Source organism: Ranitomeya variabilis, chromosome 4 (genome assembly GCF_051348905.1).
Source record: "Ranitomeya variabilis isolate aRanVar5 chromosome 4, aRanVar5.hap1, whole genome shotgun sequence".
In the NCBI taxonomy this organism is placed as follows: domain Eukaryota; kingdom Metazoa; phylum Chordata; class Amphibia; order Anura; family Dendrobatidae; genus Ranitomeya; species Ranitomeya variabilis.
In genome coordinates, this window is record NC_135235.1 from 218,589,365 (window position 1) to 218,606,310 (window position 16,946).

General features: G+C 47.2%; 1 long non-coding RNA gene across 1 annotated transcript in view; it reads right to left on the minus strand.

Moving 5' to 3' along the window:
- Positions 1-9,814: 9,814 nt before the first annotated feature.
- LOC143770395 (uncharacterized) overlaps positions 9,815-16,946 on the minus strand; it is a 32,191-nt gene continuing 25,059 nt past the window's right edge. The window contains exons 2-3 of the long non-coding RNA XR_013214626.1: positions 10,324-11,050; positions 9,815-10,169 (exon numbers count right to left, since the gene is read on the minus strand). This is a non-coding gene — a long non-coding RNA (uncharacterized LOC143770395). The remainder of the gene's footprint in view (positions 10,170-10,323; positions 11,051-16,946) is intronic.

Here is a 16,946-nt window from a genome sequence, read left to right on the forward strand (position 1 = left end):
GGCCCTGCGCTTAGTAACCCGATGTTTACCCTGGTTACCCGGGGACTTCGGCATCATTGGTCACTGGAGAGCTGTCTGTGTGACAGCTCTCCAGCGACCACACAGCAACGCTGCAGCGATCGGCATCGTTGTCGATATCGCTGCAGCTTCGCTTAATGTGACGGTACCTTAAGAAGACAGGGAAAGGATTCAGCAGGATCTACATAATCTTGAACAAACAGCAGCAAGTAATAGAATGGTATTTAACAGAGAGAAATGCAAGATTCTACATCTGGGCAAGAAAAACGAAAATGACATCTACAGAATGGGAGGAATAGAACTAAGCAACAGCATGTGTGAAAAACACTTGGGTATACTAATAGATCACAGACTGCACAGGAGTCAACAGTGTGATGCAGCAAAAATGGCAAGCACAGTTCTAGGATCTATTAAGAAAAGCATAGAGTCTAGATCACGTGAAGTCATTCTCCCCCTCTACTCCTCCTTGGTCAGGCCACATCTGGAATACTGTGTCCAGTTCTGGGCACCACATTGTAAAAAAGATATTGAAATACTGGGGCAAGTTCAAAGAAGAGCGACCAGGATGGTGAGTGGACTGCAAACTGTGTCCTATGAGGAACGGGTTGCGATAGAACAGCTTGTCTAATTTATGAGTCATGATGTTATGAAACAGGAGTGTCTGATGAGTGATCTACGCCAGAAGTCTTCCAGTCAGAGACTAGAGTAAGAGGTACACGGAGATGCACGCCACTCATCAGATGCTCCTGATTTATTGAGGGCACCAGCTAATACATTAGATTCCCCCAAAAATATGAACAGTTTTTAAAGGGCTTGTCCGGCCTTAGGTTACAAGTCTGCAGTCGCTCTATGTGACTGCAGCCTTGCGAATCCTCACATCAAGCACACCGCTGGAAGCGGGCAGTCATGGTATGTGATTTGCATATTTCTGGCCACATTCCGACAAGACTTGTCCAACCTCAATTCACTTGCCATGCCCATCTAGTTGGCATGTGACCGCATCCAAGCAAATCCCATACTTGCAGTCATGCACCCTCCACTCCCAGTGCTGACACTGAAGAATTCTCATAGAGCGCAGTGAGGCGTCAAAAGTCTGCAGTCACACAGCAAGACTGCAGACTTGTACCCTAAGGCCGGGCACCCCCTTTAACCCAATATTAATTTTGAAACATGATAAAACAAAATGCCATAACAATTTAACTAGTAAAACACATCTCAAAGAGAAATTATTAATGGCAAGAATTCTTTTCTGTCATCAGTCCTGGGAAGTAGCATAATGTAGGGGTTGAGACCCTGATTCCAACGATGTGTCACTTGCATGCTGTCATTTTGATAGTCACTGTTATCTCTGCTGCAAATACAGCAGTGCTCGGAATGCATAAGGGAGAAGAGATATCAGGCGATAGCTAGACACAGAGGATGGGTAGAGGGAGGGCTTTTTGAGGATGGGTGTGATCTTGGCCTGCTTGAAGGATGAGGGGAAGACACCTGTTGTGAGTGAGAGGTTAAAGAGATGTGTTAGGGTTGGATGAAGACCGTGGAAAGGTTAGAGATGAGGTGGGATGGGAGCGGGTCGAGCGTGCAGGTGGTGAGTAGTGTTGAGCGATACCGTCCGATACTTGAAAGTATCGGTATCGGAAAGTATCGGCCGATACTGGCAAAGTATCGGATCTAATCCGATACCGATACCCGATACCAATACAAGTCAATGGGACTCAAGTATCGGACGGTATCACTGATGGTTCCCAGGGTCTGAAGGAGAGGAAACTCTCCTTCAGGCCCTGGGATCCATATTAATGTGTAAAATAAAGAATTAAAATAAAAAATATTGCTATACTCACCTCTCCGACGCAGCCTGGACCTTACCGAGGGAAAAGGGAGCCTTCTTTGCTAAAAATGCGCGCTTTTACTTCCTTCCGCGACGTCACGGCTTCTGATTGGTCGCGTGCCGCCCATGTGGCCGCGACGCGACCAATCACAGCAAGCCGTGACGTAATTTTCAGGTCCTCAATGCCTAATTCTAGGCATTCAGGATTTTAAAATTACGATCCGGCTTGTGATTGGTCGCGTCGCGGTCACATGGGCGACGCGACCAATCACAAGCCGTGACGTCACGGGAGGCAGGAAACGCGCGCATTTTTAAATTACGTCACGGCTTGTGATTGGTTGCGTGCCGCCCATGTGACCGCGACGCGACCAATCACAGCAAGCCGTGACGTAATTTCAGGTCCTGAATGCAGAAATAGGCATCAGGACCTGAAATTACGTCACGGCTTGCTGTGATTGGTCGCGTCGCGGTCACATGGGCGGCACGCAACCAATCACAAGCCGTGACGTAATTTTAAAAATGCGCGCGTTTCCTGCCTCCCGTGACGTCACGGCTTGTGATTGGTCGCGTCGCCCATGTGACCACGACGCGACCAATCACAAGCCGGATCGTAATTTTAAAATCCTGAATGCCTAGAATTAGGCATTGAGGACCTGAAAATTACGTCACGGCTTGCTGTGATTGGTCGCGTCGCGGCCACATGGGCGGCACACGACCAATCAGAAGCCGTGACGTCGCGGAAGGAAGTAAAAGCGCGCATTTTAAGCAAAGAAGGCTCCCGGTTCCCTCGGTAAGGTCCAGGCTGCGTCGGAGAGGTGAGTATAGCAATATTTTTTATTTTAATTCTTTGTTTTACACATTAATGTTGTTTCGATACCGATACCCGATACCACAAAAGTATCGGATCTCGGTATCGGAATTCCGATACCCGCAAGTATCGGCCGATACCCGATACTTGCGGTATCGGAATGCTCAACACTAGTGGTGAGGTGTGTTCTTGATAGGAGGGTGGAGAGCTGATCTTCTGTCATGGTGGAGAAGCTGGTTTTGGAGGAACACGGTTGATCAGCTAAGAGGGGCAATGGGCGCTGTGGGCCAAAGCTTTCTCTAATCGTATCGATCTTCTGTTAAAGAAGAGGCAAAGTCTTAAGCAGAAATGAGAGGAGAGGGAGTGCAGGGGGATGGAGTAGAGAATTGAAAGTGTTGAAAAGCTGTTTAGGGTTGTGAGACAGGGAGAATATGAGAGATGAGAAGTAAGTTGTTTTGCGGCAGTGAGCGTGGACTTGAAGCTGGCGAGGGACTGCTTGTATGCATTGAAGTAGTCGGCAGAGCGGGATCTCTTCCATCTCCGCTCAGCGATCCTGGAAGCCCGTCTCAGTTCTTTGGTTAGGCTGGTCAGCCAGGGCTGCCTGTTGAGTGTAAGAGTTTTGCTATGCATGAGCGGGCGGCCGAATTGAGTGTTGCTGTTAATGTGGTGTTATAAAAAGTGGCAGAAGCATCTGTGTCATGAAGGGAAGCTATGTCTGTAAGAGGCAGAATGGACTCAGAGAGTGATTGTAAGTTGAGATGTTTGAGATTTCTGCTATGGTGAGTGAGTTTGTGGTGTGGGGGTTGCGCATGAGGAAAGGACAGGGAAGAGAATGTCAGTAGGTTGTGGTCAGACAGGGGGAGGGGTGTGTTAATGAGAGTAGTAAGGGAGCAGAGGCGGGTGAAGATGAGGTCCAGCATGTGGCCATCTTTTGCTACGTTCACATTTGCGTTGTGCGCCGCAGCGTCGTCGCCGCAACGCACAACGCAAACAAAAACGCAGCAAAACGCATGCACAACGCTGCGTTTTGCGCCGCATGCGTTCAACGCATGCGGCGCAAAACGCTGCATTTTTTGGAAACGCAGTTGCGTTTTAACCAAAAAACGCAGCGTTTTGCGCCGCATGCGTTTTTTGTGCAGTGAGTCATTCTTTATTCCCACCCACCAAAAAAAAGTGTCTACACAATAGATAAGGAACACCAATGGCTAGAAGAGGGTTGGTGTTTATGTTGTGTATATATACCCTGGCAGAGATGAATTCCTCCCATTTTGCTGGTATTCATGATGGAGCGTCCCATGGACAGTATCTACATGGATATGGAGATGGAATTTGCCTTGGCTCATGCCTATGCTGTCGCCTGTTTTCATCAAAGGGAAAGGGAAAAACGGAGATGGAGTCGTCGCCGCTTTTGGATACACCCTATCGTGGAAGTCCGGGAGAGCCGTGGAGCATACCATAGCTTGTTTGGCGAACTGAATGACAACCTGGAGAAATATGTCGAATATACCAGGATGTCTCAGGACAGCTTCCGCTATCTTCTGCGTCGGGTGGAAGGATCCATTAGCAGGCAGGACACGCTGCTCCGGAGAGCTATTTCCGCAGAGGAACGGCTGCTGGTGACTCTACGGTACGTAGCTGTTTGAATGACTGTGATATGTTCTTCACTTTGTTTTATTTTTTGTTACATTTTTTTGGGGGGTTGGTATGGTCAATGTACTTTTAGAAATTACAATGTACTTTAATGTAATTTCTTTATCTTCTTGGCAGTTTCCTGGCTACCGGAGAGACCTTGAGATCCCTTCATTTTCAGTTCTGGATTGGAGTCTCCACTCTTTCCGGAATTATTGCTGAGACATGCCGCGCTTTGTGGGATAATCTCAGGGAGGAATTTTTACCCGTCCCTACAAGCGAAATCTGGTTGGCCAACGCACAGAAATTTGAGCAAGTGTGTTCTTTTCCAAACTGTATTGGCGCGGTGGATGGCAAGCACATTCGGATTACCAAGCCTGCGAAAAGTGGATCCCTTTTCTACAACTATAAAAAATACTTTTCCACTGTTCTCATGGCAATTGCCGGTGCGGACTGCCGTTTTCTCGCAGTGGACATTGGTGCGTTTGGCCGTGCAAATGACTCGCGCACATTTAAAGACTCGGATATGGGCCAAAAATTACATGGGAATAATTTTAATTTCCCACAGCCACGACCTCTTCCCCACACCGAAGGCCCTGCGATGCCATTTGTTGTGGTTGGGGATGAGGCATTCCAAATGTCTGCCAACCTATTGAAACCCTACTCCAGTCGGGGCTTGGACCATACAAAAAGGGTTTTCAATTACAGACTGTCCAGGGCCAGAAGGACTGTGGAGTGCGCCTTTGGCATCCTTGTCTCCAAATGGCGGATATTAGGATCCGCCATTAATCTGAAAACTGAGACAGTGGATGAGGTGGTGAAGGCTTGTGTGGTGCTCCACAATTACATTATGGCCAAAGAGAGACTGAATGTGGAACTGGATGAACCCATAGCCAACACATTGCCCGATTACCAAGATCATCCTCTGAGGACAAGTGTGGAAATTGCGCAGATGAGGGATCGTTTTGCGGCCTATTTTGTGTCAGATGTTGGCCGTGTGTCATGGCAAGATCAAATGGTGTAGATGTTACTGTTGGACTGTGTTCTGGTTTTAACTACACCAATAAATACCTCTACTGTGACTGTGCTAAAAATGTAATATAATAATAAACTCATTCTCCAGTAAATGTGCAATAAATGTAATCCGTATAGGTTGGTTTGGTTATGTCAGATTTGGCATCTACCTATAGTTCACTAATGTAATGTGCCTTATGTAAAAAACTTGGAACCCTTTGTTTTAAAAATGTTGTTGTTCACTAAAAGTTTTTTCTAATTTCTACCCTGCTTCAAAGAATAAATTTAGACCATACCATATAACATATTTGTTTGTCAGATCGCCGTGTATCGTTGTGTTTGACAGCAAAAGCAACGATACCAGCGATGTTTTACAATGGTAAGCAGGGTAAATATCGGGTTAATAAGCGTAGGGCGGCGCTTAGTAGCCTGATCTTTACCCTGGTTAGCAGTGTTAAATGTAAAAAAAAAACCCAGTACATATACTCATCTTCGCGTCCCCCGGCGTCCGCTTCCTGCACTGACTGAGCGCCGGCTGTAAAGTTAATGCACAGCACAGCGGTGATGTGACGGCTCTGCTGTTAGGGCCGTTACTCAGTCATTGCAGGGTAGCGGAAGCCGGGGGACGCAATTGTGAGTATATGTACTGTTGTTTTATTTACATTTAACACTGTTAACCATGGTAAACATCGGAAGCGTGGCCCTGCGCTTAGCAACCTGATGTTTACCCTGGTTACCCGGGGACCTCGGCATAGTTGGTCGCTGGAGAGCTGTCACACAGACAGCTCTCCAGCGACCAAATAGCGATGCTGCAGTGATCTGCATCATTGTCTGTTTCGCTGCAGCATAAGTGTGAAGGTACCTTTACGGTATGTGTCCACGGTGAGGATTGCATCCGGATTTGGTCAGGATTTTTCATCAGTATTTGTATGCCAAAACCTGGAGTGGACCAATTAGAGGAAAAGTAGAATAGAAACATATGCTCCACTTCTATATTTGTCACCCACTCCTGGTTTTGGCTACAAATATTGATGTAAAATCCTGACCAAATCCGGATGCAATCCTGAGCGTGGACACATACCCTTAGTGTTTGAAAACACCTCATACACTTTAGTGTTTGGAAACACCTCATACAGCAATGAGAGACACCAAAAAAAAGGTAAAATTAAAAAACCCAAAAATACTGTCTGACATTGCATATATGAGGTGTTTGAAGCCCAAAATTTGTGTAGACGGCGCACGGCGTGAATTGCCGAGAAGTATACTGTAAAATAAGAACAAATATTGCTTTCAAAAGAATAATTTTTATTGGGGGGAAACAGAAAAAAAAGGGGAAAGAAACTTATGGGGTATCAACATCCGCTACCAGCGGTGAATGGTACGTCTGGGATGTTTGGGGACGGGGAGAGGAAGAGGAGGATGAGCCATAATCCAGGAGGCTGGAAGGCAGGTCCAAACCCTCCGCAGGGTATACTGGGGAAAACGGCTCATCTGTAGGGGAGGGAGGAGGCAACACAAGCCTTTGCCAGCTTGTTGGTTGGCCCTGGCTGCTCCTGCTGCGACTAGAGCCCCCACGCGACCTCGGTGTCGGTATTGGAGCAGCCAGAGCCTCCGTGTGTGTCCTCTTCCTTTTTTTCCCCCCTCCCGCGGCAGCTCCCCCAGAATGACTGCTACGGGAGGATGAGGGCCTGGCAGGAGCAGGAGTCGGCGGCACACTGATATGGTGCATGTGGTGGGGTCGCTCGGCACGTGGACCTCGGTGGGGTGGCTGGAGTGGCTCTGCAGCAGGAGTCGGAGTCATGCTAGCCAGCGACGGTACTACGGGCATTGTCGCTGACTGCATGACCCGAGCCTGCTGCAGAGCCCTCACGTAGGCATTGTTGCAGGACTGCATCACCGAAATCTGGAGTTCCGGCGTAAGGTGTTCCACCATGCCCTTACCAATAGTACTTAAAAAATGTTTGGCCGGATTCGAGAGCTCGGCTTCCAGATTTTCAAGGCGCCGTTCGATACTGGACAGACGAGTGTCCATTTTATCGCTCAACGCCTTGAAACAGTTCTGGAAAACCGTGCTCAAATGCAAAAATTCGGGCATGGCTGGCCTGTCCGAGGCCCGCTGGCGCTGTCGGGAATTCCCGAACGAAGGTGCGCCAGAGGCCTCGGGCAGGGGAACACCTGATGGACCGGCTGCCGGTTCTCCAAATGGTGGTGCAAGCCTGCTGTCGCTGTGGGAGGGCTGTGACGGGTCAGATGGCGATTCACGAAGGTCCGCTCCTGCGGGGCGAGCTCGCTCGTGGGTGCTGCTGTGTGTCCTGTGAAAAGATAAGGGAAAAATTAGTCTTCAATTAATTACCTATCACATACGCCAACTCCTGTAATAAAATTAACATTACATGACACATCAATACATTACAATCCCCTGTCTCTCAGTCTGTGTGGCCTATAATAAATTGCTGATTGTTATCGCCAGCTGACCATTAGGGCTGACGATAACAATCATGGACATACAGTGGGGCAAAAAAGTATTTAGTCAGTCAGCAATAGTGCAAGTTCCACCACTTAAAAAGTTGAGAGGCGTCTGTAATTTACATCATAGGTAGACCTCAACTATGGGAGACAAACTGAGAAAAAAAAATCCAGAAAATCACATTGTCTGTTTTTTTATCATTTTATTTGCATATTATGGTGGAAAATAAGTATTTGGTCAGAAACAAAATTTCATCTCAATACTTTGTAATATATCCTTTGTTGGCAATGACAGAGGTCAAACGTTTTCTGTAAGTCTTCACAAGGTTGCCACACACTGTTGTTGGTATGTTGGCCCATTCCTCCATGCAGATCTCCTCTAGAGCAGTGATGTTTTTGGCTTTTCGCTTGGCAACACGGACTTTCAACTCCCTCCAAAGGTTTTCAATAGGGTTGAGATCTGGAGACTGGCTAGGCCACTCCAGGACCTTGAAATGCTTCTTACGAAGCCACTCCTTCGTTGCCCTGGCGGTGTGCTTTGGATCATTGTCATGTTGAAAGACCCAGCCACTTTTCATCTTCAATGCCCTTGCTGATGGAAGGAGGTTTGCACTCAAAATCTCACGATACATGGCCCCATTCGTTCTTTCATGTACCCGGATCAGTCGTCCTGGCCCCTTTGCAGAGAAACAGCCCCAAAGCATGATGTTTCCACCACCATGCTTTACAGTAGGTATGGTGTTTGATGGATGCAACTCAGTATTCTTTTTCCTCCAAACACGACAAGTTGTGTTTCTACCAAACAGTTCCAGTTTGGTTTCATCAGACCATAGGACATTCTCCCAAAACTCCTCTGGATCATCCAAATGCTCTCTAGCAAACTTCAGATGGGCCTGGACATGTACTGGCTTAAGCAGTGGGACACGTCTGGCACTGCAGGATCTGAGTCCATGGTGGCGTAGTGTGTTACTTATGGTAGGCCTTGTTACATTGGTCCCAGCTCTCTGCAGTTCATTCACTAGGTCCCCCAGCGTGGTTCTGGGATTTTTGCTCACCGTTCTTGTGATCATTCTGACCCCACGGGGTGGGATTTTGCGTGGAGCCCCAGATCGAGGGAGATTATCAGTGGTCTTGAATGTCTTCCATTTTCTAATTATTGCTCCCACTGTTGATTTCTTCACTCCAAGCTGGTTGGTTATTGCAGATTCAGTCTTCCCAGCCTGGTGCAGGGCTACAATTTTGTTTCTGGTGTCCTTTGACAGCTCTTTGGTCTTCACCATAGTGGAGTTTGGAGTCAGACTGTTTGAGGGTGTGCACAGGTGTCTTTCTATACTGATAACAAGTTTAAACAGGTGCCATTACTACAGGTAATGAGTGGAGGAAAGAGGAGACTCTTAAAGAAGAAGGTACAGGTCTGTGAGAGCCAGAAATCTTGATTGTTTGTTTCTGACCAAATACTTATTTTCCACCATAATATGCAAATAAAATGATAAAAAAACAGACAATGTGATTTTCTGGATTTTTTTTTCTCAGTTTGTCTCCCATAGTTGAGGTCTACCTATGATGTAAATTACAGACGCCTCTCATCTTTTTAAGTGGTGGAACTTGCACTATTGCTGACTGACTAAATACTTTTTTGCCCCACTGTACCTACGGCAGAAAATGACTGTTCATTCCCGCTGCCAAAGCCAATGCATACCTCTGTCATCGTTTTTAAAAATTTTTGCTCGAAAAATCTTTCTTGATGCTGCCTATGCCGCCAAAATAGTCTAAAATTTAAAGTCAAGAAAAACATTTAAAAAAAAACAAAAAAAAAAGTCACTTTGCTGATCTGATCGCAGGAACGGCCATGACGTTAGGATCATGTGATCGAGACGTCATCATTATTCCTGCGATCAGAACTACCCTGACTCAGAACGTAACCTGTCATGGACTACAATGACTCACGCCTAACCAAAAAAATAACTAATGGGCTATATACCATTCCACTAGGGTAAAAGGATGGCCAATATGCTACGCTGACTACATGGATGGCCAATACACTATGTTCCTTTGGAAATATACTATGTGGATACGTGGCTATAACGTGTACTATGTGGCTGCGATATAGTGGCCTGGCAATATACTATGTGGATGCACAATGTACGTGCCTGTGCAATGTACTATGTGGCTGTGCAATATGCTATGTGTCTGGGCAATGTACAATGTGGATGTGCAATATGGTATGTGGACAAAATACTTACTGTCGGCGGCCAAGGACCGGTCTTAAGAACTGTAGTGCCCTGTTATATTTATAGGGCACCGACTTGGACGCAGCAGCACCACTCCGAGCTTGCTCCTCCGCAGCACGGATCCCCTTATTGAAACGGTCCTTCATGGATCGCCATCTGGTCCTCAACTTTTTAACTGTGAATGTAAAGAAAAAAAAATGGTTACATATTTAGCATTTTAAAAGGATAAAACAACCGTGTGCGATGCAAAGTTTAGGTGTTGATCGCATCACACACGGTTGTGTTTATCCTGGCAAGATGGGTCATAGCAGCGTCTCTGCAATACTCACGAAAGTTGCCTTTGTCCTTCGCTGAGGCACTGTCAAAGCCATCCCACAGCGACTTTGCCACCTCTGCCCACAAACGCCTCAACACCACCTGGTCCATGTGCCGAGGGTCACGGCTGTCCCACAACGGGCCACGCTCCTGGATGCTGGAGATCAGGAGGTCCACATCTATTCTGTCTCCTTGGTCCCGTTGTGAAACCTAGAAAAATTACAAAACAAATAGGTTACAAATATGCAAATATTAACAACCACCAGCACCTGGCATGATAGGTACCTTTGCCCTATCCTTAGCCATTTGATGTATGTATATTGATGTTTTCTACACCTGTATTTTGGAATGTTTGTGTGCAGGGAGTTCAACTTTATTTTACCTTCCCCCAATACTTGCTGCCCTGAAAAGCTATAATGTAATTAAGCTTAGTAAACATCCCTAGTGAAACCAGGATGCTCCTCAAATGTAATGTTCCTCACAGCAGGATGCTACTCAAAAAAAAAGATAAAAAAAAAAAAACTCACTCGCCGGCCTGACGCCACATCTTGGCCCCGATCTCTCTGCTCCCGCTGTGTGCCTTCTCCCTCACTTGAAGAAGCCTGGAAAAATTGTATACCAAAATTATTGTCAATGCTACAAATGGCAGCGAATAGTAAGCAACTGGACATAATTACTCACCGCACTCCCCCGCGCCGATTGGCCAGATGCTGATGAACTTGGCATTCTTGCAAGTTTGTTCTGCAATGAAAAAAGGAGCAAAAAATCACATCCAATGCCACATACAATAAAATAGGCCCAAAACATTAAAACAACCACAATTGACTGTTGACTGATAGGACAATGCAAACTCAAAAAGCGACACCACAACGCCATACATTGCAAGAGAAAACAATAGAAGAAACAATACAAGAATAGACCCAAACAAAATTAAGCCAAAATAGACACCTATGTCCAAATTTTTAAAGATAAAAACTTACAAAAAAAACCTTACAGGAAAAAAAAAGGCCCAATGAAATAGCAAACTAATGAACGCCATAATTTACAATTACAACAAGACATGATCCAAAACAACACCATCTGGTGACATCCACCGAAATACATCAGAAAAAGGCGATAAATACAATTCTAGATAATAAGCAATAAACATTACGGGACAACCGCTGTTACAATATACAGCAACCCAAAAGATAACCCATAGTCAAATAGAAAAGAAAACACAAGAAATGTTAAAAAAAGGGCCCCAACTCAAAAAAAAAAAAAAATAAAGGCCATACTACACACTTGGCAATGGAAACATTCAAGAAAGGAGATACATACGGAAGCCATACGGAAAACGACGTAAAACCATCATAGATAAAACCAACAAAAAAAAAAAGGGAAAATACAATTGAAAATAGAATGGCATAGCAGCACAGAACAATACAATACAAATGAAACATCATAAATGTAGCCCCCCCACCAGCAAGAAAAGACACTCAAGGAAAGAAAAAAAAATGCCAACAGCATAATAAAACACAGCAAGACATGAGCCCAGAAAATGCCATACGGTTACCCCCAACAATAGAAACCATAAAAAGACATGCAACAGAAATTTAACATAAAAATCTGCAAAATTAAAGACATTGAACAACCGCATGACACCAGAACAACCCAAAATCCATAAAACCAATCCAAAACCAAGCAAGGCCGGTGACAAGAAACGCCAGCATATAACGCCAGAAGTACATCAAAAACAGATTAAAAAACACAATTTTTCAATAACAACCCACAGTGCCATAACCATACAATAGTACACACCAAACATTGCACAAATTAAATAAAAATGAAGAAATAAAACACAGAATAAAAAATATGCAAAGAGAAATATATACTTACAGGTTTTGAAAGCAGGTTTCTCCTCAGTGACTTGTCTTGTGTGATAGCCTTGTGAAAGACAATGCCAAACCCCTTTTTTTTTCTATATATATAGTGGTTTTTTTTTGTCTAGACAAAGTCTAGACAATGTTTTGCATTTTTTATTGGAAAACGCATGCGTCGTACAAGGCACCACGACGCAAGTACTTGCGTCGTCTGCGTTGTCAGTACAAGTCAATGGGAAAAAAGGCGCATCGACGGCGCAAACACGACGCAAACACGACGCATGCGTTTTTTACAAAGTCTGCGCCGCCCAAAAAATGCAACATGTTGCGTTTGCCGCGCCCTGACAGGTGCGCCCTAACGCCGCATGCGGCGTACAACGCACCAAAACGCATGACAACGCATGTACATGCGGCGCCAATGTTAAAGATAGGGCCGCACGACGCATGCGTTTTGTTGCGGCGACGACGCTGCGGCGCACAACGCAAATGTGAATGTAGCATTTTTTGTGGCCTCAGAGGACCATTGAGTGAGGCCAAAGGAGGCAGTGATAAAAGTTTAGAGGCAGCTGAGGTGGAAGTGTCAGTGGGGATATTGAAATCACCCATGACGATATATATACTGTACATATACATATACACGCATATATATATACAGTATATATATATATATATATATATATATATATATATATATATATATATATACACTAGCTGAAGAGCCCTGCGTTGCCCGGGCATAGCATCTAACTGTGGTTAGTTATTACAAATATAACAAATTATAATGATTATATTGCACATAAAAACATTTCACATCATATATTTGCAGCGCCCCAGAGTCCTGGTAGTTGCAGTACTGACGCTCCGCCACTAAGGGGGATGGTGGTACGTCTGATGGCACTAAAGGAATTCACCTGACCAGGTATCACAGTCACACATTACACTTCACACTCCGGCCACCAGGGGGAGCAAAGGGTTCTATGTATTAGGCCACTCCTCACACTCTGGTAAAACTGGGGGCTGGATAGGAAGTTAGGGAGAAGCTGACTGGGTTTTGCCCAGGTAACATCTAGTGAGAGAAGAGCGTTACTTGGGAAGATTCAGGGGGGTCCCTGTCAGGGGTGGGATCCTGGCAGAGGCCTAGCGAAAAGTACACTTCATTGCGGCGGCATCTTAAGAAAGGACACAAAGCGAAGTATATTGTGGAGAAGTGAGAAACGAGATCACAGCACAAAGGCGATAGAACCAGTAGGAGTCGTGCCCCGAGATCGGCAACATTCTACTGAGGCACGTAGCCGGTGGCCGGAACGCCAAGGAAGTATTGGGCTCCACGCATTACTTCAAACCAATGGCAGGGCAGTTAATTCTAGGTTGGCTGCCTCACCTAAATCACCTAATGAAGACAACGGAGGCAATTGTGGGAGAGGGGCGTCTCTAGGGTCCCTATAAAATAACTCCAGGCCTACCCCGTCATACGGGTGCATCCTATCGATATCATCTGGGGGACGGAGAGAAAGAACAGAAACATACACGACAGTTGTGAGGACTATCCCGTGGTGCTCAGCAGGGAAGTACTACAACACCCAGGCGCTAGTAGGTAGGCACTGATTTCCACCTGCAAAGGGAACTCTGGATGTGCCTTCGGACCGGCCGGTCTCAGCCAGCCCAGTTAACAGTGCTCTAGATTGCGGATGCCGAAGCCTTCAGTAAAGAGGTAAAGAGACTGCAACCCTGTGTCCTCGTTATTTACTGCGACCTACACCACCACCTAAACCTTTTATTGGGCGCCCCTTAGCAGGACCACGGACCGGGTCGGGCCACCGTGACATCCTCAGAACCGATAGACCCGGTACCGAGTACCCCGCCGTCCTGCGTTTGGGGGCCGCCACAACTTGGCGTCACGAACAGGATCTACTTAAGCCTGAAGAATCAGGTCATGTGTGCCTTGGAACTGTGACTAAATTGTGCTTGAGCCGAGACTGTGTATTGCTATTTGCCGCCAAAAATTCCCGCCAAAACCGCCGCCATTACAGCGCAAGAAGAAGGGCGTGGACTTGTGGGTGTGAACAAGCTGAAGAGCGCGAAGAACAATGGCCGCCCAGTCTAAATACTTCTGTACCGTGAGGACGTGTCCGTCAGCAGCCGAGATCCGCCTCCTGATTCTCAATGGAGGGCGGAGACAAAAAAAGCGAAACCGCCCATGAAGGAGAGAGCGGGAAAAAAACCAGGAAGTGCGCCACATGGAGAATGCCATGGCTGATAGCTCGGAACCAGAGTGTGGGGTGGAAGCGAAGGACTCCCCCAGCTACCCGGAAGAGCAGAGCGGTCAAATCTCCACAGTCGGCACTGACCTCCTGCAGATCGAGATGGAGGAATTAATCGAGCAGCTCCTTCATCTGCGGGTGGAGGCCAAGGCCTTGTACCAAGAGGCGCCGGCGGAGGACCCCCCAACGTCGATTCCTGTGTTGCTGCCGGAGCTCCTGCCGATGCCCCCACCGACACCGCCGCTGGTGGAGCCAGCCGCGATGGAGGAAGCGGCACCGGCCGGTGAGTCTGCCGACCCTGCCCCGCCAGTGGAGGGCCTGCTGATAGGCCCCGTCGCGGCACCCCCTCTCCCTGGGACCTATAGACTCCAGCACCTTACCCCCTGGGACCAGGCCACGGGTATGGAGCACCTCTTTAAGGCCCCGATCTCGCCAATCACCTTGCCGGGCGAGGTCTATGCGGAGCGCACAGTGTGCCGCTGGGTGAACCCAGGATCCGACTTCATGGGGTTCCCCGGGGTGAAGACGCAGGAAGGGGAGATGGTGGAGGCCCTTAGCTGGGCGGAATACCAGGCCCAGCTAGATCAACGATGGGAGGAGGAGAAGGATTACCAGGCCCGGCGGGAGGCCCATCACCAGCGGGACTTGGGGGTGAAGGACGGGGCCCGCAAGGACCGCACCACCCACCAGGCCCCGCGCAGGCAGGGCATCATCACCGCCTTTAAACTCCGTGGGGGCTGGGGCTTCATTAAGGAGCCGGGCCTGTACGCTGAAGTTTTTGTGAATCGGAGGGATGTAGAGTCCCACCTTAGAGAGGGCCACCCGGATCGGGATCTCTACCCGGGGGATGAAGTCACCTACACCCAGCACTTTGGGGAAAAGGGGTGGATCGCCCTGAACATCCACAAGAGGCGAAGCTCCATGACACCCCCGACTAAGGTGCCGGTGAAATTGTCCCCCTTGGCGAAGGCGCCCCCTTGTGGTCAGGCTACGGTTACCACAAAGACCACCGTTGCTACCCCGACGTGCACCATCGTCAAGACCACGACCTGCACTATTGCCACCACCGCCACTGTGGTGGCTAGAGAACTGACTGCGGTGATGGCTAGTTCCCAGGCCACCCCAGGATCTAAAACTGTGGGTACCCAGACTCCTGTCTGGAGTAAGGGAGCTCCTGGAACAACATCCGGTAGCTGCAGGTATTCGGGTGGATGGCCCCGCCCATTGCTACCTGTGGAGCTGCAGCCGCCTGAACAGGAGGAAACCTTAGAACCGAAACCACTGTAAATAGTTAACTGTTTTTCCTGCTGTTTTGCTGCTAAGACCCGACTAGGGTTGTTCTTAAAGGGATCCCTTTGTTTACCCGGGATCCCTAATGCTTTATGTTTGTTTTGCATCAGTGTTTTAAAGGACTGCCGAATCATGGACGGTGAATGGTTCACAAACTGTGTTGTATATAGTTCGCACCTTCTTAAAGGTGCCCACTACTGGTTTTACAAAGGAAGGAGCTTTTTGAAGAGACTGTTCCTGGTGTAGGGATTGGCTCGGGTGAGCAGAGGTAGGGCCGCAGTAATGAGGCAACACACAGGCTTACAGTCCAAACTTCAGTGGTTTATTGGCATTTTAAACAGTCCATGACAGAAAGTAAGAGAAAAAACCAAACATACTCCAGCTTGGAGAGCCAGTGGTCTCAGACTCACCCTTACACGGGATGGGCTTAACTAAGCGGCTGCCAAGTCAGCGGCTTCCGCCAGGTGCCATTCCCAGGGTTGCTAACAGTCATGTCACCGTCCTTTGCGGCATATGTGGCAGAGAAAAACAGTTCAGGCTCATTCCAGCCCAGCTCCAAACCCAGAATAACATGTGCCAAACAAAAGAAACTCCATTACATAGTCTATAGCCACACCCACAGGTGAGGTATCCATCACATGGGCTGATCACGTGATCGTGACATCACTGCAGGTCCTCAACCTTAGGAAAATAACAGGCCAAAACTTATCCTACCGGGAGAAATATATCTTCCGTCCAGCACTACACCTTTTACTGCACCACACTGGATACAGCGCAGAAGCACTTGTTTATTGCAGACTTGCAGCTTGAGAGTTGCACTACCTCAAAGAGACTTGAAATGTCCCTCTTAAAGGGGATGTTCACCGTTGCAATTAGTCAAGATATAATGTTGCTTAAAGAAATTTGGGAAGCAATGATGTTTTACATAGTAGTATGTAGATAGATAGTGATAAGGAATAGGACTGTTGATAATGAATAAAAATTGAAGTTGAAGTGATTATCAGAACTAATAATAGGGAGCCGAGGAAAGATGCAGTAGGCCCGTGGGGGTAGACCAGAGAGTCCTGCATAGGAGAAAGAGAGCTCAGGAAAATGTTGATTTGCACTTTTAGTTTTGTAGTATGCCTTTAGTGGGTTTCTGCCTTACGCCCTTAAAGGAGAAGTTAAATTATTGTTCAGAATTTGCACTTAGTAGATAGAATGCCCGGCAGGGTAAAGACCGTT